At 39.5% G+C, this 22,800-nt stretch overlaps 1 pseudogene; it reads right to left on the reverse strand.

Annotated features, from left to right (window-relative positions):
* LOC138078728 (tigger transposable element-derived protein 1-like) overlaps positions 1 to 22,465 on the reverse strand; it is a 39,801-nt pseudogene extending 17,336 nt beyond the window's left edge.
* Between the last annotated feature and the right edge of the window lie 335 nt (positions 22,466 to 22,800).

The raw sequence follows: 22,800 nt of genomic DNA on the forward strand, positions 1-22,800 counted from the left end.
TGACCCAGGGATCGAACCACAGTCTCTTATGTCTCCTGCATTGCCAAGTAGGATCTTTACCACTAACGATACCTGGGTTGCCCTGAATATTAATGAGTGATAAAAATAAAGGAGATATTCAATCAGTTTGGTTCAGTTGCTCAGTCACGTCCGGCTCTTTGCAACCCCATGAACTGCAGCACGCCAGGCCTCCCTGTCCAACACCAACTCCCGGAGTCCACCAAAACCCATGTCCATTGAGTTGGTGATGCCATCCAACCATCTCATCCTAGTCATCCCCCTCTCCTCCTGCCCTCTTTCCCAGCATCAGGGTCTTTTCAAATGAGTCAGCTCTTCGCATCAGGTGGTCAGAGTATTGGAGTTTCAGCTTCAACATCAGTCCCTCCAGTGAAAACCCAGGACTAATCTCCTTTAGGATGGACTGGTTGGATCTCCTTGCAGTCCAAGGGATTCTCAAGAGTCTTCTTCAACACCACAGTTCAAAAGCATCAATTCTTCAGCGCTCAGCCTTCTTCACAGTCCAACTCTCACATCCATACATGACCACAGGAAAAACCATAGCCTTGACTAGACGGACCTTTGTCGCAAAGTAATGTCTCTGCTTTTTAATAAGCTGTCTAGGTTGGTCATAACTTTCCTTCCAAGGAGTAAGCGTCTTTTAATTTCATGGCTGCAATCACCATCTGCAGTGATTTTGGAACCCAGAAAAATAAAGTCTGACACTGTTTCCCCATCTATTTCCCATGAAGTGATGGGACCAGATGTCATGATCTTAGTTTTCTGAATGTTGAGCTTTAAGTCAACTTTTTCACTCTCCTCTTTCACTCTTATCAGGAGGCTCTTTAGTTCTTCTTCACTTTCTGCCATAAGGGTGGTGTCATCTGCATATCTGAGGTTATTGATATTTCTCCTGGCAATCTTGATTCCAGCTTGTGCTTCTTCCAGCCAAGCGTTTCTCATGATGTACTCTGCATGTAAGCTGAATAAGCAGGGTGACAATATACAGCCTTGACGTATTCCTTTTCCTATTTGGAACCAGTCTGTTGTTCCATGTCCAGTTCTAACTGTTGCTTCCTGATCTGCATACAGGTTTCTCAAGAGGCAGGTCAGGTGGTCTGGTATTCCCATCTCTTTCAGAATTTTCCACAGTTTATTTTGATCCAAACAGTCAAAGGCTTTGGCATTAGGCCAGTAAAAAAAGGCAGATGAATCCAAAATGAATATTACTACCTGAAAAAAAATCTGAAAAAGCTATATTCTCTACAATTTCAAGTATACAACAATCTGGAAAAGGTAAACCTGAGGAGAGTAAAAAGTTCAGTGATGAGATGCTTTAAATTCTGAGAGAAGGACCTTGTAATAGTAGCTAGAATCAGATGGTTATGGGGCCACTGAAGGAATTTGCCTTACATGTCATGGGACAAAAGAATGTGAAAATTACTACACCCCAAAGAACAAACAATTATGTACATGCTGCTTTGTATCTGTGCAACCTTAAATCAATGATGCTTCCATGTGATAACTCTGAACAAAAGTATAGCTCTTACCAGTAGGACAGATCTCTTCAAATATTGCATGATTGTTCTGTAGAGTTTTATTTTGTTCACATTGTCTGGATCTGCTAGCAAGGCTTATGGCCAGTTCTGTAATTAAAGAGTCAGAGAGTAACAGAGGGAAGAAATGAATGAGAAGGGGAAAGATATAAAGAGAAAATCATACATGTAGCTCTGCTTATAATATTAAAGAAACCTGTTGCAAGAGTCAAGTGGAGTTTGACTGAATATTGACTAGCTTTTATTGTCTAGACATTTAAATCACAAATCAAGCTAATGCACTGTTATATATCTTCTAACCTTCTATCTCAATGAATATAACTTTGAATAAAAAAATAATGACAATCTGTAAATCCAGAACTTTTATATGACTAAAAGTTGCCAAAGTAACAAGATAACTCAATATAATTATTGCATATAAATGAATGCACACTTGATGGACTGACAATGGTAAGGTGAATAAAAATATAAAGATGCACATAATTCAAAAATTCTTTATCATTTATTCCCAGAAATGATTTTTCTTGCCTGAGTTTAAAGAAATCACTAATTATATTATTAACACCAAGTCAGTCAGTCAGTCAGTTCAGTCGCTCAGTCGTGTCTGACTCTGCGACCCCATGAATCACAGCGCGCCAGGCCTCCCTGTCCATTACCAACTCCTGGAGTTCACCCAAACTCATGTCCATTGAGTCGGTGATGCCATCTAGCCTTCTCATCCTCTGTTGTCCCCTTCTCCTCCTGTCCCCAGTCCCTTCCAGCATCAGGGTCTTTTCCAATGAGTCAACTTTTCGCATGAAGTGGCTGAAGTATTGGAGCTTCAGCCTCAGCATCGGTCCTTCCAATGAACAGCCAGGACTGGTATCCTTTAGAATGGACTGGTTGGATCTCCTTGCAGTCCAAGGGACTCTCAAGAGTCTTCTTCAACACCACATTCCAAAAGGATCAATTCTTTGGTGCTCAGCTTTCTTCACAGTCCAACTCTCACATCCATACATGACCACTGGAAAAACCATAGCCTTGACTAGATGGACCTTTGTTGGCAAAGTAATGTCTCTGCTTTTCAATATGCTATCTAGGTTGGTCATAACTTTTCTTCCAAGGAGTAAGCATCTTTTTATTTTTTATTTTTTTTTTAATTTTAAAATCTTTAATTCTTACATGTGTTCCCAAACATGAACCCCCCTCCCACCTCCCTCCCCATAACATCTCTCTGGGTCATCCCGATGCACCAGCCCCAAGCATGCTGTATCCTGCGTCAGACATAGACTGGTGATTCAATTCTTACATGATAGTATACATGATAGAATGTCATTCTCCCAAATCATCCCACCCTCTCCCTCTCCCTCTGAGTCCAAAAGTCCGTTATACACCGCTGTGTCTTTTTTCCTGTCTTGCATACAGGGTCGTCATTGCTATCTTTCTAAATTCCATATATATGTGTTAGTATACTGTATTGGTGTTTTTCTTTCTGGCTTACTTCACTCTGTATAATCGGCTCCAGTTTCATCCATCTCATCAGAACTGATTCAAATGAATTCTTTTTAACAGCTGAGTAATACTCCATTGTGTACATGTACCAAAGCTTTCTTATCCATTCATCTGCTGATGGACATCTAGGTTGTTTCCATGTCCTGGCTATTATAAACAGGGCTGCGATGAACATTGGGGTACATGTGTCTCTTTCAATTCTGGTTTCCTCGGTGTGTATGCCCAGCAGTGGGATTGCTGGGTCATAAGGTAGTTCTATTTGCAATTTTTTAAGGAATCTCCACACTGTTCTCCATAGTGGCTGCACTAGTTTGCATTCCCACCAACAGTGTAGGAGGGTTCCCTTTTCTCCACACCCTCTCCAGCATTTATTGCTTGTAGACTTTTGGATCGCAGCCATTCTGACTGGTGTGAAGTGGTACCTCATTGTGGTCTTGATTTGCATTTCTCTGATAATGAGTGATGTTGAGCATCTTATCATGTGTTTGTTAGCCATCCGTATGTCTTCTTTGGAGAAATGTCTATTTAGTTCGTTGGCCCATTTTTTGATTGGGTCGTTTATTTTTCTGGAATTGAGCTCCATAAGTTGCTTGTATATTTTTGAGATTAGTTGTTTGTCAGTTGCTTCATTTGCTATTATTTTCTCCCATTCAGAAGGCTGTCTTTTCACCTTGCTTATATTTTCCTTTGTTGTGCAGAAGCTTTTAATTTTAATTAGATCCCATTTGTTTATTTTTGCTTTTATTTCCAGAATTCTGGGAGGTGGATCATAGAGGATCCTGCTGTGATTTATGTCTGAGAGTGTTTTGCCTATGTTCTCCTCTAGGAGTTTTATAGTTTCTGGTCTTACATTTAGATCTTTAATCCATTTTGAGTTTATTTTTGTGTGCGGTGTTAGAAAGTGATCTAGTTTCATTCTTTTACAAGTGGTTGACCAGTTTTCCCAGCACCACTTGTGAAAGAGATTGTCTTTACTCCATTGTATATTCTTGCCTCCTTTGTCAAAGATAAGGTGTCCATATGTGTGTGGATTTATCTCTGGGCTTTCTATTTTGTTCCATTGATCCATATGTCTGTCTTTGTACCAGTATCATACTGTTTTGATGACTGTGGCTTTGTAGTAGAGCCTGAAGTCAGGCAAGTTGATTCCTCCAGTTCCATTCTTCTTTCTCAAGATTGCTTTGGCAATTCGAGGTTTTTTGTATTTCCATACAAATCTTGAAATTATTTGTTCTAGTTCTGTGAAAAATATGGCTGGTAGCTTGATAGGGATTGCATTGAATTTGTAAATTGCTTTGGGTAGTATACTCATTTTCACTATATTGATTCTTCCAACCCATGAACATGGTATATTTCTCCATCTATTAGTGTCCTCTTTGATTTCTTGCATCAGTGTTTTATAGTTTTCTATATATAGGTCTTTAGTTTCTTTGGGTAGATATATTCCTAAGTATTTTATTCTTTTCGTTGCAATGGTGAATGGAATTGTTTCCTTAATTTCTTTTTCTACTTTCTCATTATTAGTGTATAGGAATGCAAGGGATTTCTGTGTGTTGATTTTATATCCTGCAACTTTACTATATTCATTGATGAGCTCTAGTAATTTTCTGGTGGAGTCTTTAGGGTTTTCCATGTAGAGGATCATGTCATCTGCAAACAGTGAGAGTTTTACTTCTTCTTTTCCAATTTGGATTCCTTTTATTTCTTTTTCTGCTCTGACTGCTGTGGCCAAAACTTCCAGAACTATGTTGAATAGTAGCGGTGAAAGTGGACACCCTTGTCTTGTTCCTGACTTTAGGGGAAATGCTTTCAGTTTTTCACCATTGAGGATAATGTTTGCTGTGGGTTTGTCATATATAGCTTTTATTATGTTGAGGTATGTTCCTTCTATTCCTGCTTTCTGGAGAGTTTTTATCGTAAATGGATGTTGAATTTTGTCAAAGGCCTTCTCTGCATCTATTGAGATAATCATATGGTTTTTATTTTTCAATTTGTTAATGTGGTGAATTACATTGATTGATTTGCGGATATTGAAGAATCCTTGCATCCCTGGGATAAAGCCCACTTGGTCATGGTGTATGATCTTTTTAATGTGTCGTTGGATTCTGATTGCTAGAATTTTGTTGAGGATTTTTGCATCTATGTTCATCAGTGATATTGGCCTGTAGTTTTCTTTTTTTGTGACATCTTTGTCAGGTTTTGGTATTAGGGTGATGGTGGCCTCATAGAATGAGTTTGGAAGTTTACCTTCCTCTGCAATTTTCTGGAAGAGTTTGAGTAGGATAGGTGTTAGCTCTTCTCGAAATTTTTGGTAGAATTCAGCTGTGAAGCCGTCTGGACCTGGGCTTTTGTTTGCTGGAAGATTTCTGATTACAGTTTCAATTTCCGTGCTTGTGATGGGTCTGTTAAGATTTTCTATTTCTTCCTGGTTCAGTTTTGGAAAATTGTACTATTCTAAGAATTTGTCCGTTTCTTCCATGTTGTCCATTTTATTGGCATACAACTGCTGATAGTAGTCTCTTATGATCCTTTGTATTTCTGTGTTGTCTGTTGTGATCTCTCCATTTTCCTTTCTAATTTTATTGATTTGATTTTTCTCTCTTTGCTTCTTGATGAGTCTGGCTAGTGGTTTGTCAATTTTATTTATCCTTTCAAAGAACCAGCTTTTGGCCTTGTTGATTTTTGCTATGGTCTCTTTTGTTTCTTTAGCATTTATTTCTGCCCTAATTTTTAAGATTTCTTTCCTTCTACTAACTCTGGGGTTCTCCAATTCTTCCTTTTCTAGTTGCTTTAGTTGTAGAGTTAGGTTATTTATTTGACTTTTTTCTTGTTTCTTGAGGTATGCCTGTACTGCTATGAACTTTCCTCTTAGCACTGCTTTTATAGTGTCCCACAGGTTTTGGGTTGTTGTGTTTTCATTTTCATTAGTTTCTATGCATATTTTGATTTCTTTTTTGATTTCTTCTGTGATTTGTTGGTTATTCAGAAGTGTGTTGTTCAACCTCCATATGTTGGAATTTTTAGTAGTTTTTCTCCTGTAATTGAGATCTAATCTTAATGCATTATGGTCAGAAAAGATGCTTGGAATGATTTCGATTTTTTTGAATTTATCAAGTTTAGATTTATGGCCCAGGATGTGATCTATCCTGGAGAAGGTTCCATGAGCACTTGAAAAAAAGGTGAAATTCAATGTTTTGGGGTGAAATGTCCTATAGATATCAATTAGGTCTAACTGATCTAATGTATCATTTAAAGTTTGCATTTCTTTGTTAATTTTCTGTTTAGTTGATCTGTCCATAGGTGTGAGTGGGGTATTAAAGTCTCCCACTATTATTGTGTTATTGTTGATTTCCCCTTTCATACTTGTTAGCATTTGTCTTACATATTGCGGTGCTCCTATATTGGGTGCATATATATTTATAATTGTTATATCTTCTTCTTGGATTGATCCTTTGATCATTATGTAATGGCCTTCTTTGTCTCTTTTCACAGCCTTTGTTTTAAAGTCTATTTTATCAGATATGAGTATTGCCACTCCTGCTTTCTTTTGGTCTCTATTTGCGTGGTATATCTTTTTCCAGCCCTTCACTTTCAGTCTGTATGTGTCCCTTGTTTTGAGGTGGGTCTCTTGTAAGCAGCATATAGAGGGGTCTTGTTTTTGTATCCATTTGGCCAGTCTTTGCCTTTTGGTTGGGGCATTCAACCCATTTACGTTTAAGGTAATTATTGATAAGTATGATCCCGTTACCATTTACTTTATTGTTTTGGGTTCGGGTTTATACACCCTTTTCGTGTTTCCTGTCTAGAGAATATCCTTTAGAATTTGTTGGAGAGCTGGTTTGGTGGTGCTGAATTCTCTCAGCTTTTGCTTGTCTGTAAAGCTTTTGATTTCTCCTTCGTATTTGAATGAGATCCTTGCTGGGTACAGTAATCTGGGCTGTAGGTTATTGTCTTTCATCACTTTAAGTATGTCTTGCCATTCCCTCCTGGCCTGAAGAGTTTCTATTGAAAGATCAGCTGTTATCCTTATGGAAATCCCCTTGTGTGTTATTTGTTGTTTTTCCCTTGCTGCTTTTAATATTTGTTCTTTGTGTTTGACCTTTGTTAATTTAATTAATATGTGTCTTGGGGTGTTTTGCCTTGGGTTTATCCTATTTGGAACTCTCTGTGTTTCTTGGACTTGGGTGATTATTTCCTTCCCCATTTTCGGGAAGTTTTCAACTATTATCTCCTCAAGGATTTTCTCATGATCTTTCTTTCTGTCTTCTTCTTCTGGGACTCCTATAATTCGAATGTTGGAGCGTTTCATATTGTCCTGGAGGTCTCTGAGATTGTCCTCATTTCTTTTAATTCGTTTTTCTTGTTTCCTCTCTGATTCATTTATTTCTACCATTCTATCTTCTATTTCACTAATTCTATCTTCTGCCTCCGTTATTCTACTATTTGTTGCTTCCAGAGTGTTCCTGATCTCATTTATTGCGTTATTCATTATATTTTGACTCTTTTTTATTTCTTCTAGGTCCTTGTTAAACCTTTCTTGCATCTTCTCAATCCTTGTCTCTAGGCTATTTATCTGTGATTCCATTTTGATTTCAAGATTTTGGATCATTTTCACTATCATTATTTGGAATTCCTTCTCAGGTAGATTCCCTACTTCTTCCTCTTTTGTTTCGTTTGGTGGGCAACTCTCCTGGTCCTTTACCTGCTGAGTATTCCTCTGTCTCTTCATCTTGGTTATATTGCTGCGTTTGGGGTGGTCTTTTTATATTCTGGTAGTTTGTGGAGTTCTCTTTATTATGGAGCTTCCTCACTGTGGGTGGGGTTCTATCAGTGGCTTGTCAAGGTTTCCTGGTTAGGGAGGCTTGTGTTGGAGTTCTGGTGGGTGGAGCTGGGTTTCTTCTCTCTGGAGTGCAGTGGAGTGACCAGTGATGGGTTATGAGACATCAAAGGTTTTGGAATAATTTTGAGCTGCCTGTATATTTAAGCTCAGGGTAGTGTTCCTGTGTTGCTGGAGAATTTGAGTGATATGTCTTGTTTTGGAACTTGTTGGCCCTTGGGGGGAGCTTGGTTTCAGTGTAGGTATGAAGGCATTTGATGAGCTCCTATTGCTTAATGTTCCCTAAATTCAAGAGTTCTCTAATGTTTTCAGGCTTTGGATTTAAGCCTCCTGCTTCTGGTCTTCAGTTCTGTTTTTACAGTAGCCTCTAAACTTCTCCATCTATACAGCACCGATGATAAAACATCTAGGTTAAAGATGAAAAGTTTCTCCACATTGAGGGACACTCAGAGAGGTTCACTGAGTTACAAGGAGAAGAGAAGATGGAGGGGGTAGTTAGAGGTAACTGGAATGAGGTGCGGTGAGATCAAAAGGGGAGAGAGCAAGCTAGCCAGTAGTCACTTCCTTATGTGCGCTCTATAGTCTGGCCCGCTCAGAGGTATTTACGAAGTTATACAGGGAAGAGGAGAGGGAGGAAGTAGACAGAGGTGACCAGGAGGATAAGAGAGAGGAATGAGAAGGAGAGAGACAAATCCTGCTAGTAACCAGTTCCTTAGGTGTTCTCCACCGTCTGGAACACACAGAGATTCACAGAGTTGGATAGAGAAGAGATGGGGGAGAAAAGAGACAGAGGCCACCTGGTGGAGAAAAAGGAGAGTCCATAGGAGAAGAGAGTGGTCAAGCCAGTAATCTCGCTCTCAGGTAAACTTGGGTAGTGAAGTTTGGGTTTTTAAATGAACAAAATTGACAACAAAAACCTAAGAGCAAAGGTTAAAAATCTGTTTTTGAAGACAATGGTTTGCTTTTCTGGTTGCCTGATGTCCTCTGCCAGCCTACAGAAGATGTTTTGTGGAGTTTGCTCAGCGTTGAAATGTTCTTTTGAGGAATTTGTGAGGGAGAAAGTGGTCTTCGCGTCCTATTCCTCCGCCATCTTTATGCTCCTCCCGGAGTAAGCATCTTTTAATTTCATGGATGCAATCACCATCTGCAGTGATTTTGGAGCCCCAGAAAATAAAAGTCTGACACTGTTTCCACTGTTTCCCCATCTATTTCCCATGAAGTAATGGGACCAGATGCCATGATCTTCATTTTCTGAATGTTGAGCTTTAAGCCAAATTTTTCACTCTCCTCTTTCACTTTCATCAAGGCTTTTAGTTCCTCTTTACTTTTTGCCATAAGGGTGGTGTCATCTGCATATCTGAGGTTATTGATATTTCTCTCGGCAATCTTGATTTCAGCTTGTGTTTCTTCCAGCCCAGCGTTACTCACGATGTACTCTGCATAGAAGTTAAATAAGCAGGGTGACAATATACAGCCTTGACGTACTCCTTATTAATACCAAGACAATAGTATAAATTGCATTCAATTTTAGATTCAGTTCAGTTCAGTTGCTCAGTCATGTCCGACTCTTTGCCACCTCATGAATTGCAGCATGCCAGGTCTCCCTGTCCATCACCAACACCCGGAGTTCTCAGATTCACATCCATCGAGTCTGTGATGCCATCCAGCCATCTCATCCTCTGTCGTCCCCTTCTCCTCCTGCCCTCAATCCCTCCCAGCATCAGAGTCTTTTCCAATGAGTCAACTCTTCGCATGAGGTGGCCAAAGTACTGGAGTTTCAGCTTTAGCATCATTCCTTCCAAAGAAATCCCAGGACTGATCTCCTTCAGAATGGACTGGTTGGATCTCCTTGTGGTCCAAGGGACTTGCAAGAGTCTTCTCCAACACCACAGTTCGAACGCATCAATTCTTCGGCGCTCAGCCTTCTTCACAGTCCAACTCTCACATCCATACTTGACCACTGGAAAAACCATAGCCTTGACTAGATGGATCTTAGTCGGCAAAGTAATGTCTCTGCTTTTGAATATGCTTAGAATCAATTAATAAAGTGAAATTATATTTAAAAGGGATAAAGTTTGTGTTTATCTTTTAATGAGAATTAAATGCAAAGTTTGATAATAAGGAAAGTATTTTTAATACTGTTACTAAAGCATCTAAATGATCTTTTACAGAAAAGTCAAACTACAAGTTAAATTATTGAATATCAAAGTTTTAAATAAAAAGGAAATTTCTTTGAAAAAATTTAATGCATCATATTAAGAACTTTTATATAAATAAATTTACCAGTATTTTCAACTGTAGTGTTCAAGATTCCTCTAGTTTCCAATTCAAAAATAAATTAATAAAACTGATAGCGTGTTACATATTATCACATTGAGATCTAGATATATACAAGTTAAAGAGTAATATGAATTGTTTACTATGGCAAAATGGTCTTGAGCCGTGAAAAGCAACTATTGCAAATTTGGAATCACTAATCTGGAATCAGACTGGAACACAAAGAGAAACAAGACACTTGACTTTCAGCACCACTAAGGAAAAGCACTTTATCATGCAGGAGTTTATTGTATTCACAGTATCTGAGGGGCAGGATTCAATGTTAATTATTTTGCTCCTTTTTTATTTAGCCTTTTCCTTTGTTGCTTATGTGCCTCTGCCACTCAAACCCTCTTCATACTCCAAAGTAGCCCCTCTCTCTGACACTAACAATGGCACAACCTCAAACCTTCCTGGCATTCATTCAGATGCAGTTACACTGTGTTGAGGATACATGGCAAGAGAGACAGCATTTCCTAGGACATAATTGGTATTAATCATGAAAGTGGATGTTTGGGATGGTGTATCAGTTGGCAATTTTCTGCAGTGGCTACTCTTGTATTTTGTTAGTGCTTTTTGAAGGCTAAACCAAAGAATAAATATAGAAGGAAGATGAGTTGAGAGGATAATAATTTTGATGATATGTCTGATTGCCATTTTTGCTTTGTTAAATAAAGAAAATTTGAAGCTCTTCTTTTACTGAGTAAAGGAGAAACTCTTCTCAGTTGATACACTTAGATCCTTAAGAAAAAAAAGGATACCACTCAATTAAATCTGGGAAGTTAAAGAAGAAGCTTAAAAATTGGATAACTTTTCCTTCTCCTCTTTTTGTCTCTACAGTGAGATTTCTGGCTATGACAGAAGAGTAGCATAGTCTGTGTTTTTAAATAAGAAGCTCTGAGTGTTTTCAAACAAGAAGGCACATCTCCCATAAAGACTGTGTGTGTGTGTGTTCAGTTGCTCAGTCATGTCCAACTCTTTGTGACTCTATGGACTGTAGCCTGCCAGGCTCCTCTGTCCATGGAATTTTCCAGGTAAAGGAAACTAGAGTGGATTGCCATTTCCTCCTCCAGGGGATCTTCCTAAACCAGGAATTGAACCCGAGTCTCCTGCATTGTAGGCAGATTCCTTATCATTAAGCCAATTGGAGAAATCCATTAAACCTTAGGTTATCAGGCTGCAGATTATTAGAATTAAGTCAAGTTAAAGCACAGTATTAAATCTTTGCTCTTTGGCAGTCCTGTACCCTCATTCTTGGAAGATTTGGGATGTCTAGAGGGAAGGGAAGATGTCACACATCAAGCATTTACCAGAGGGAAGCAGAGTGAATACTCCCTGTGAGCAGTTCTTAGAAGGCTAAAGCCTTGGGAATTCCCTGGCAATCTAGTGGTTAGCACTCTGAGGTCTCACTGTCAAGGGTCCCTGGTCACTCCCTGGTCAAGGAACTAAAAATTCCTCAAGTTGTGAAGAGAGGCAAAATAGACAAAGAAATAAATTACAAAACAAAGCACTGTATTATCTTCTTTCAGTGTTAATGTGGAATTCATCATTTATGAAAATATGAACAAAAAAGTGTTCACAATTTAATATGATCTTCTGGATTCAATATAATAAGAGAAGAAAACAATTCTAGATTCTTTCTTTAATCACATTTTAAGTGAGGATGATGTTGCTAACTTTATAAGTGTGCAGTGAGAAATGAATGAGAAAAATGTGTAACAGTGAAGAGAATAGTGCATAAACCATAGTAGCTTCTCAATGAAAATCACCTTTTCTTTCTTTCTAGCCAATTGAAAATTGTATAAAATGAATTGCATATATATCAGTTAGAAGAATTACTTCAGAATCAGAAAGAGCATATCTTATAGAAAAAAAAAATAAAGGAGATGCTTATTATCAAACAGGAAAATTAGACTCTGGAAATAAAGGACATTCACAGCAACTGACTTTGTTAACTGCTGTTTCTTCACTTTGAAAGACATTCTTTTACTGTTGATTAGCGGCCTTATTAGGAACTACATCAGAGTAGGATGATATTTTTTCCCCCTACAAGTAACCTTAAAAACTGAATATCCAGTGTAGACACAAGTGCTTATTTCCCCAGATTCACTGGGGAATGTATTAATATTCCTGGCAGTCCGGTATACAGCTGCTAAATAAACCAAATTGAGAAAGTTTAACCCTAAGCTGAATCAAGCAATTTGTTGGCCTTGATGTGTGTCTGTACTGTGCTAAGTTGCTTCAGTCGTGTCTGACTCTGTGACTTCATGGACTGAAACCCGCCAAGGTCCTCTGTCCAAGGGATTCTCCAGGCAAGATACTGGAATGGGTTGCTGTGCCCTCCTCCAGGGGATCTTCTTGACCCAGGACCTTGGTGTACATTGGGCAATTGGTTAACTTTAGTTGTGATGTGTGTCAGAAGCTACACAATGTCTAAGAAGGGAGAAAAGGGCCAATACAAGTCAATTTTTATAAAAGCAAATAGTGTATTTTTGACAGCCATTTACATAATGTTAACTTTATTCCTGGCTATAAGGACATTGCACATTTAATTCATTTAATCCTCATCATAACCTCATGTAGAAGTACCAAGATTAACTCCATTATTCAGATTAGAAAAACAAGGCGCAGAGAACTGACTTGGCCAGGTCACTGTTGAATGAGTTTTGTTGGGGCTCCTCCCTATGTTCCCCATTGTCAGTCTGCAGGATCTGATTCCTGTGCTGGCTTGTGACTCAGTTTTGCTCCGGAATTTGCCTATGTCCTAACCTTCTTAGCTATGAGCTTCTGGTTTCTGTCACAACCTTGCCGTCAGACTTTGGTCTTCTGGCTCTCCCAAGAGAAAGGGGCCTTACTTCACCTATAGTTTTTTTAGGTTACATGGAAAAAACCTACACATGTTAATGACATGTCAGGGGCTTGTAGGGATTACCCCCAAAATATTGTTCAATCGCTCAGTCATCTCCAACTCTTTGTGACTCCATGCACCAAAACCCATCTTGGCCACTGTTGGTTTAGGATGAGTCCCAGGAATTCCTTGGCCAGACAATGTGGATGGCCAGTTTCAGGGAGAAGTATCAATAGCTCATTGCTAAACAAGATATAACAGCTCCCCACCTGTTTTGGTCATTTTATTGTTTCCTCAGAACAGGCATCCATTAATCCCTGCTACTTTCTTTTGGATACTCTTACTTCTGGTAGATTACACTAAGGGCATTTTATCAACTTCCCATACAAAGGGACCATAAGAATGGATTTGGGACCAAAGCACCTCTCTTGTAGTTGACTTCCCTTGGGCACCAACTCCTGGTTCCTTCAGTAATGACTAGAGGGACAGGCTTTGCAACTTTACAAAGACACACCAATGAGTGTTTTTCTCTGAGGGGAACTCTGAGTATTAGAGATTCATAGACCCCTGCACAAGGCAGGCCTCCACAGCCTCACATTGCCCAGCTGACTTTTCCAAGAAAAAGGACTGAGTTTGGTGCCTGGTCACATAGTGTCTATCATTCCAGGGGAGTTTTGGAAACTCTCCTGGTGATTGTAACCATCCTGTGATGTTATTTCCATTTATACCTCTTACCTGAACCTTGAATTTCCTGTGTCCACACCAACCCCATCATCATCTCTGCCCAGACTTACTCTTCCTCCTGTATGAATTATCTAGGTGAATGGCATTGCCATCTTTCTAGCAGAGAGGGGAGAGATTTTAGGATAGTTATTGTCAATGCTTATTCAAGGTTCCCTCCTTCTAGATGTCTGTGAACCTAGGCCCTTCTGCTGTCCCACACTGTCTGCTCCAGAGTTCATGTCACCATCCTTATACCTGTAACTAAAATAGCCTCTTAAATCCTTTGGTCTTGGCTCTCCAACAGTTGTTTTCTCTCAAACAAAAATGTTATCCCATCAATCTGCTAGTGAAAATGGTTGATGCTTCACTAGAATTTTAGTTATTTTAAGCTTGTACTTAACAGCTCCTCAAGATCTGCCTTGCCCAGCTTCTCTGACCCTTCACCTGCCCTTCTCCCTCCTGCTCTCTTAGTTCCAGCCCCGCGGAGCCGTCTTCTTGTTTGGTGTGAGGATAGCATTCCATGCCTGCCCCCAGGGTCTTCACAAGGCTTCTTTCCCTTCTGGAATGTATCCCCTAACTTTTCCATCTCTCCTATCTTCTCATCACAGGGTAAGGCACTCCTCTGAAGCAGAAAATCTAAGGAGGTGCCAGTAAGTGCAGTGATCAAGAAAAATAATGTTAAAAAATAATTTAAAAATCTACAATAAACAAAAAAATTCAAACTTGAAATAAAGACAGAAATTGACCCTGCATTTCTGTGCCCCTGCCTTACCTCACCTAAAGGGCAGCCTCTGCTCCAATACAACTTTATACAAACAAGCAGTCAACCTGCAGGCTACAGTTTGCTAATTCAACTTTTAAAGTATTGCATTAAAATATTATTTCTATTGATTATTGAGTATTTTGCCCTCTCCCCTTTTAAATTTTGTGCTTGAGGCTGGTACCTCTCTGTTCCACCCTAAGCCTGTCCCTGTGGTAGACTCTACTTCTCATCAAGATTCAGCACAAGCACACTTCACTTAGGAAACCGGTCCCCTCCCAATCTAATGTGTGTGCCCACCTCCAGGTTCCTAGAACATAGCTCTATCAGCGTACTTTCTACACTTACAATCATTAGCTTACTTGTCTGTTTAAATGGTATGCTCTTTAAGTGCATAATCAGCCATAATCACCTCCCTGGTTTAACAATAATAACAGCTATTTTCTGTTGTTGTTGAACACCTTATATCTGTCATACACTAGACACTTTAAAATTTCCTGTCTAATCCTTATAATGCATAGAGTAAGATTCTTACCCTTTTTCAGTAATTTTGGAAATAGAACACAGAGGGATTAACTAATATACAGCTAATAAATGATGGAGCCAGCTTCCAAACTCTGTGGCTCAAGATCACATATATTTCCTATAAAACAATTTTACTCAGTGTATCTATTCAGAAGGGTAACAGCTTAAAGTTTCTACTGATGATGAGGGCTTGCAGATACATCTCAAGGTCTGTGTCCTCAAAATTATACCCCAGAAAAATTTTGCACCATAATGGAGCTGATGGTAAGAATTAGATGGTATTGCTGCCAGGTGGAGGCAGTCCTCCTCAACCTGAGATGCCAAGCCCCTAAAGCAAGTTGTCAGGTGGTAGAAGATACCTTGAAGGCACATGGGAGCAGAAACTACAATGTGTGAGCAGGAAATACAGGTTTGCCCAGGTAGCACCAACCTCAGTGGCTTTTACTTTATTTTGTTTTCTTTGCTTTTGGAAAACTGTCTTTTTAATCATCAAAATCAAATATTTATGTTTGAAAAACTTGGAAAATACATTTTGCAAAGGAAACCCTCAAATTAACCCCACCACCCTGAGATAAATTCTGTGAACATGTACTCCATGCCTGTCTCAACATCCCTCTGTTGCTAAGTTTGGCGTTGCTGTCCCAGTACCCTTCACCCCATCACCAGGACACCTTGCTTCTACTTCTCACCTGTGCCATCCCAGCTTGACTTCCACTTGTATGATAGCAGACAGCAGCCCCTTTCTGTCCTGGGCACACTGCTAGGCGCTCTTTCTGCCAGCTTCCGTTAAATAAGATGCAACAAGGATTTTGATGCAATCCCAGGGATTGGGGCCTGCCAGGGTTCTCTGTCCATAAGGTTCTCCAGGCAAGAATACTGGAGTGGGTTGCCATTCCCTTCTCCTGGAGATCTTTTTGACCCAGGGTTCGAACCCAGGTCCTCCACACTGCAGGCATACTCTTTATTGTCTGAGCCACTAGGGAAAACTTTGATGCACAGCCACATGTTATTCTTTGTGAGTACTGTGGTATGAAACAGGCACTATTGACAGAATCCAATGTGTTAAAGTTTCATATTGTTCAGGCAATTTCGCCATGTTGAAAAGCACTCAGTGAGCCCATTGGGGATACAGGGGTGGCTCAGATATTAAGCTTTGAGCAGTCCCTCCTGCTCTCCCCTTCCTGAGCTTGTAAGGTCGTAGGCCCCGCTCTCAGCCTGCTCTTAGCCTGCATGAGTTCAGAGCACTCGCTCACAGTCTCCATCCTCCCTCTACCTCCTGCCCACAGGTTTGCCCTTCTGCCTCGTCTCAGTTTTCTGTCACCTATCTTTTTCCCCTCATTTTTGATGTTTTTAAATTTCCTTCCTATGATACCACCTCTGAACATCTCTGCCCAGCTAATGCTTTCCACTGTCTCCTCCTTCCTTGTTCCGCAGTCCATCAGCTCTTGGTCTATTCCCCAGCTTCTAATTCTTCTGTAGGCCTCCAACTAGCCTAACTGAATCTAGGCCATTTATGTCTTTAGTACCCTCCTGATAGTACACATCTTCATTTGTAAAGCAACAGAAATAGATTTCTGCCACTTTCAAAACTAACTAAGCCTGCTCCTCAAGCACATTTAAAATTCAACCTAGACAACTCTAACCTTCTTACATAATCATCTTTTTATGGAGGTGAGCTTTCTTTGTACTCCTCATACTCTTATTTGTTACTGGTGAGGTTGGTTGGGTTTCTTATAGCCCATACTTTCATGCTATCTGAATTGTGAACACAAATTAGACGACATGTCTGACTTCTAAATATATATCACAGCTTTTGAATGAATAATAATATCTAACCCTTAAAAAAACCAGCTGTGTGCTACATCATTGTAAGTGCTTTATCTATCTATCTATCTATCTATGTTCATTCATTTCACACAACTAACCCAGGAGGTAGGCACTAATATTGTCCCTACTTTACAGCTGAAATGATTAAGATATTAATTGGAGTAAATTGCATTTAGGAAAAGTATTCAGAATTGATGGCAGTAGAGAATAGTAGTAGCTCCTTAACCTGAAATTGTGTACGTGTGTGTCACTGTGAACAAAACTGCATCTGTGTATCCATGGCTTTAACATACTTGCTCTCTTGGAAAATGGTGTAACAATTTTTCGTATTTCACAGAAGATGAGAAACACAGGTAGTCTAAAAGAGTAATTAATTTAGAATCAATTTATTTTTTAAAAAGTCTCTTAAATACCTTCTTCAACTGATGTTTGGACTTTCCTGGTAGCTCAGATGGTAAAGAACTTGCCTGCAATACAGGAGACCTGAGTTTGATCCCTGTGTTGGGGAGATCCCCTGGAGAAGGGAATGGTGACCCACTCCAGTATTCTAGCCTGGAGAATTCCATGGACAGAGGAGCCTGGTGGGCTGCAGTCTGTGGGGTGGCAAAGATTTGGATACAACTGAGACTTACACTGATGTTTAACTATGATACATTTTACATTTGAGACTTCACTGTAACAAAATAATGAAAACGCTTACTAAACAGCCCAGCCTTCTCTTGCTATGAGAGTTTTGGCATGAGTTCAGGGAAAACTTGGGTTTCAGATTTCAATATCTTGAGGAAGGCTTATGACCAACCTAAAGAGCATATTCAAAAACAGAGACATTACTTTGCCAACTAAGGTCCGTCTAGTCAAGGCTATGGTTTTTCCTGTGGTCATGTATGGATGTGAGAGTTGGACTGTGAAGAAGGCTGAACGCTGAAGAATTGATGCTTTTAAACTGTGGTGTTGGAGAAGACTCTTGGGATTCCCTTGGACTGCAAGGAGGTCCAACCAGTCCATTCTGAAGGAGATCAGCCCTGGGATTTCTTTGGAAAGAATGATGCTAAAGCTGAAACTCCAGTACTTTGGCCACCTCATGCGAAGAGTTGACTCATTGGAAAAGACTCTGATGCTGGGAGGGATTGAGGGCAGGAGGAGAAGGGGACGACCGAGGATGAGATGGCTGGATGGCATCACTGACTCGATGAATGTGAGTCTGAGTGAACTCCGGGAGTTGGTGATGAATAGGGAGGCCTGGCGTGCTGTGATCCATGGGGTTGCAAAGAGTCGGACACGACTGAGCGACTGAAATGAACTGAACTGAACTGAGCTAGGCTGATGTTTATTTCCCTTTCTAGCTGCATTATACTATATTTTGTGATTTTTTTTTCCTCTCTAGAGGGTTAATTTTTTTCCCTGGTTGATAAAAAGGAAGATGCGTAAACACTTCAATACCAAGAACTCTATTCATTCAACATAAATCAGGAATTATTCATGTCAACAAGCTTAGGAGATTATTTAGCAAGTTCTTTGATAAGCCTTTCAATCTATTTTAAGGTAATGTTATAAATGTAGGACTCAATACTTGATTGTTGAGTGAATGAATTGAAATTAAAGTCAGCTAGTTTAATGTCAATAGCCTGATTTGACACACACACCTACAAAGAACTTGCAATAGCAGGGTTTTACCCTTTAAAATTGATTTCTTAGGCTTTATTTTGAAGTTATCAAGACAGTTCTATTATAGGCAGCCTTCTGAGAAAACTGACACATTAAAGCAAGTGACTTGTTATAACCAAGAAATAAACGAGCATTGTTAGGTTTTCAAAAAGGGAGAGAGTGGCATTAAATCACACTGCATGCTGAAAAGAATTGGAGGGAGAAAAATAACTCTATCTTATAAAACATGGCAACTGTGTTCTTCACTAGACTGCTTTGAATAAAAACAGGAAGCTTGTTGTGTTAAGGTTTATGGCTTGGCAGTTATGTGCAAGGGCACGATGTGAAATAAAACTTGGATATTTTCAGTTAAAACTTTTCTAAAGGAGCCATGATGCAACTGGGAAATTTCACTAACACTGACTCAGCATCTTTTGATCTGTGTGTTTCCTAATCTCTGGTCTTATTTTGAGACAGAATACTTGCTTTATTATACTCCATGTCACTCCTTTCAGGCTCTCTCCCATTTGCCACAAACTGGTCAAGAGGCTTGGTGAGCTCCCAGGAGCTGCAGGCCTCAGACGAGGCTCAGGTACCGAGCAGAGCTCCTGTGCCTCCCTCTTTCCACTCCTGAGTTTTTTTTTCAGTAGTGATGACTTCATTCAAAAGTACCTGAACTGATAATGGTAATGGAGAATTATTTAGGGGCCAGGGCTAACCACTAGATCACTCCTTCATTCCTCAGTGTTGGTCAAATTTTTAAATTATATAATGTTTATATATGAAAAGAAGGGAATGAGGTCTATTCTGCTTTCAAAAAACCTGTAGTCTAAAGGCAAAAGTTGACCCCTGTATTATGACTGTAGTACAGAATCCATAAATAAAATTCTAAGGGAGATTTGACAAGTGTAGAGGAGGGCACATCCCCCGTGAAGTGTGTGGAGTTAAGAGGAGTGTCTGATATGGAAAAGATTCTTGGCCATGGGTTGATAGGCGTTTCCTGATGGAATGAGACTTGGTGTAAGAACTGCCCATATAGTCATGTGTTTCAGAAACTAATTAGAGATTATAGAGTGTGTGTAAGAAACCATAGACTGTTACCTGTTGCTGCAATGCCAATGTGGGAAGGTGTACAGAAGTTATGAAGCAGAGACCTGCTCACATAAAGTCTCTTGGATGTTGTGCTAAGGGGCCTAGCTCTTCTTCTACAGGAGGATGAAGTTTTGAGGCAGAAAATAACTTGAGTAAGTTTCATTTTTGTTAAACTGCAGTGGTAGCTATATGTGGGATAATTTTGAGAGGATCAAGTCTGAAATCAAGAAACCAATTGGAGACCTGGAATCATCTGGAGACCTTATGAAAAAAAATCACAGTTTCAGTTTTGTTATACTCCTAAGAAAACATTGCAGGGAGAGTCTGTAGGACATGGGCTCTGGAACTAGGTGGCTGGGTCTGGCCCACCACTATGTGACCTCAGGCAAGTTACTCACACAAAAAGCTGCCTAAGGATGTTTATAGCCGCTTCATTCACAACTACCAAAACTAGTACAGTTAAGGTGTCCTTCAATAGGTGAATATATACACAAACTGCTATAAACATACAGCAGAATATTATTTAGTTCTAAAAAAAAATGTGCTATCAAGTCATAAAAAGGTATAAAGAAAAAGAAGCCAATCTGAAGTTTCCAAACTATCTAACGCCAACTCCATGACATTCCAGCAAAGGCAAATCGCTGGAGACAGGGAAGAGTTCAATGGTTGTCAGAGGATAAAGGGAGAAGGAGGTTTGACTAGGTGGAGCACAGAGGGTCATCAGAGGGTCATCAGAGCACAGAGGGTACTCTGGGCAGTGAAATTCTAGGAGGCTATAATGGTGGATACATGCCCTTATACATTTGTCAAACCCACAGAATGCACAATACCAAGAGTGAAACCCAATGTAAACTATGAGCTTTAGTTAATAATAATGTATAGGCGTACTGCAGAGATTCTGTGGATTCTGTTCTGGACCACCACAATAAAGCAAATTAAAAAAAAGTGTCATACAAATTTTTTGGTTTTCCAGTTTATCTAAAAAGTTGTGTCTACAGTATACCATAGTCTATTAAGTGTGCAATAGCATTATGTGTAAAACATCAAGAAACAAAGCCAATGTGCACACCTTAATTAGAAGTACTTTATTGCTAAAAAATACTAACCTTCATCTGAACCTTTAGTAAATCAATATTTTTGCTGATAGAAGGTTTTAGCTCAATGATGATGGCTGCTGATGGATCAGGGTGACGGATGGCAAAAGCAGGGTAGTTAGTGGGGTCTTTTCAAAATTAGAGAACAGTGAAATTTTCCACATTTATTCCTTTCACAAATGATTTCTCTGTAGCTTGCAATGCTATTTGATAGCATTTTACCCACACTAGAACTTCTTCCAAATTTGGAGACAAGCCTCCCAAACCCTACCTCTGCTTTATTAACTCAGTTTATGTGATATTCTCAATTCTTTGTGGTCATTTCAACAGTCTTCACAGTGTCTTTACCAGGAGTAGATCCCATCTCAAGAAACCACTTTCTTTGCTCATTCATAAGAGGCCACCCCTCATCAATTAAAGTTTTATCATGAGATTGAAGTAATTCAGTCACATCTTTAGGCACCTCTTCTAATTCTAGTTCTCTCAATATTTTTAACCTATCTGCAGTGACTTCCTCCAATGAAGTCATGAAATTCTTCAAAGTTGTCCATGAAGTTTGGAATCAGTTTCTTCTAAACTCCTGTGGATGTTGATATTTTGACTCTTACTATGAATCACAAGTGGTAAATCATAAATCATGATCATAAATCATGGTAAATGTGTTACAGAAGGACCCTTTAGAGGAATAACTGTCTACTGCAGATTTAGCTTTATGAAACATATTCCTTAAAGAATAAGACTTGAAAGCCAAAACTATTCCTTGATCCATGAGCTTCAGAATAGATGTTGCATTAGCAGGCATGAAAATGGCATGAATCGCATTTTACATCTCCATCAGAGTTCTCATGTGACCAGGTGCACTGTCGTTGACCAGAACTATTTTGAAAAGAATCTTTTTTCCCAAGTAGTGGGTATCAACAGTGGCTTTAAAATCTTCATAATCCTTGTTGTAAATAGACGTGCTGTCATCCAGGTTTTGAGGCTCCCTTTATAGAGCACAAGCAGGTAGATTTAGCATAACTGTAAAGTGCCCTAGGATTTTCAGAATGGTAAATGAGCACTGGTTTGAACTTAAAGTCACCAACCACTTTAGCCTCTAACAAGATAGTCAGTTTGTCCATCAAAGCTTTGAAGCCAGGCACTGATTTCTCCTCTCTACTATGAAAGCCCTAGATGGCATTTTCTTCCAATAGAAGGTTGTTTCACCTACACTGAAAATTTGTCATTTAATGTAGTCACTTTCAGTAATTATCTGAATAGATCTTACAGATAATGCTGTAGCTTCTACATCAGCAGGTGCTGTTTCATCTTGCACTTTTGTGTTAATGGAGATATTTTCTTTTTAAAGCCTTATGAATCAAACTCTCCTAGCTTCCAACTTTTCTTTGGCAGCTTCTTCACCTCTCTCAGCCTTTGTAGAATTAAATAGAGTTAGGACCATGCTCTGGGTCAGCCTTTGGCTTAAGGGAATGGGGTAGTTTGTCCAATCGTCTGTACAGACCACTACAACTTTCTGCATATCAGCAGTAAGGCTGTTTCTTATCATTTGTGTTTGCCGGAGTAGCATGTTTTATCTCCTTTAAGAAATTTCCTTTTGCATTTATAAGTTGGCTAACTGTTTTGTGCAAGAGACCTAGGTTTTTGGTCTGTCTTGGCTTTTGACATTCCTTCCTCACTGAGCTTAATCATTTCTAGCATTTGATTTAAAGTGAGAGAGACACATGTGATTCTTTCACTTTAACATCTAGAGGTCATTGCAGGATTGTTAACTGGCCTAATTTCAATATTGTTGTGTCTCAGGGAATAAGGGGGCCTGAGGAGAGGAAGAAGGACAGAGAATGCTTGGTCAATGGAGCAATCGAACACATACAGCTTTTATTGATTAAGTGCAGTGTCTCATGCAGATGCAATTTATGGCCTCCACAAACAGTTGCAATAGTAACATAAAAGATCACTGTTTTCAGACAATTGTGACAAGAAATAATAACTAAAAAATTTGGAATACTAGTACTTTGGCCACCTCATGCAAAGTGTTGACTCATTGGAAAAGACTCTGATGCTGGGAGGGACTGGGGGCAGGAGGAGAAGGG

The sequence above is a fragment of the Capricornis sumatraensis genome, chromosome 4 (assembly GCF_032405125.1).
Source record: "Capricornis sumatraensis isolate serow.1 chromosome 4, serow.2, whole genome shotgun sequence".
Classification (NCBI taxonomy): Eukaryota; Metazoa; Chordata; class Mammalia; order Artiodactyla; family Bovidae; genus Capricornis; species Capricornis sumatraensis.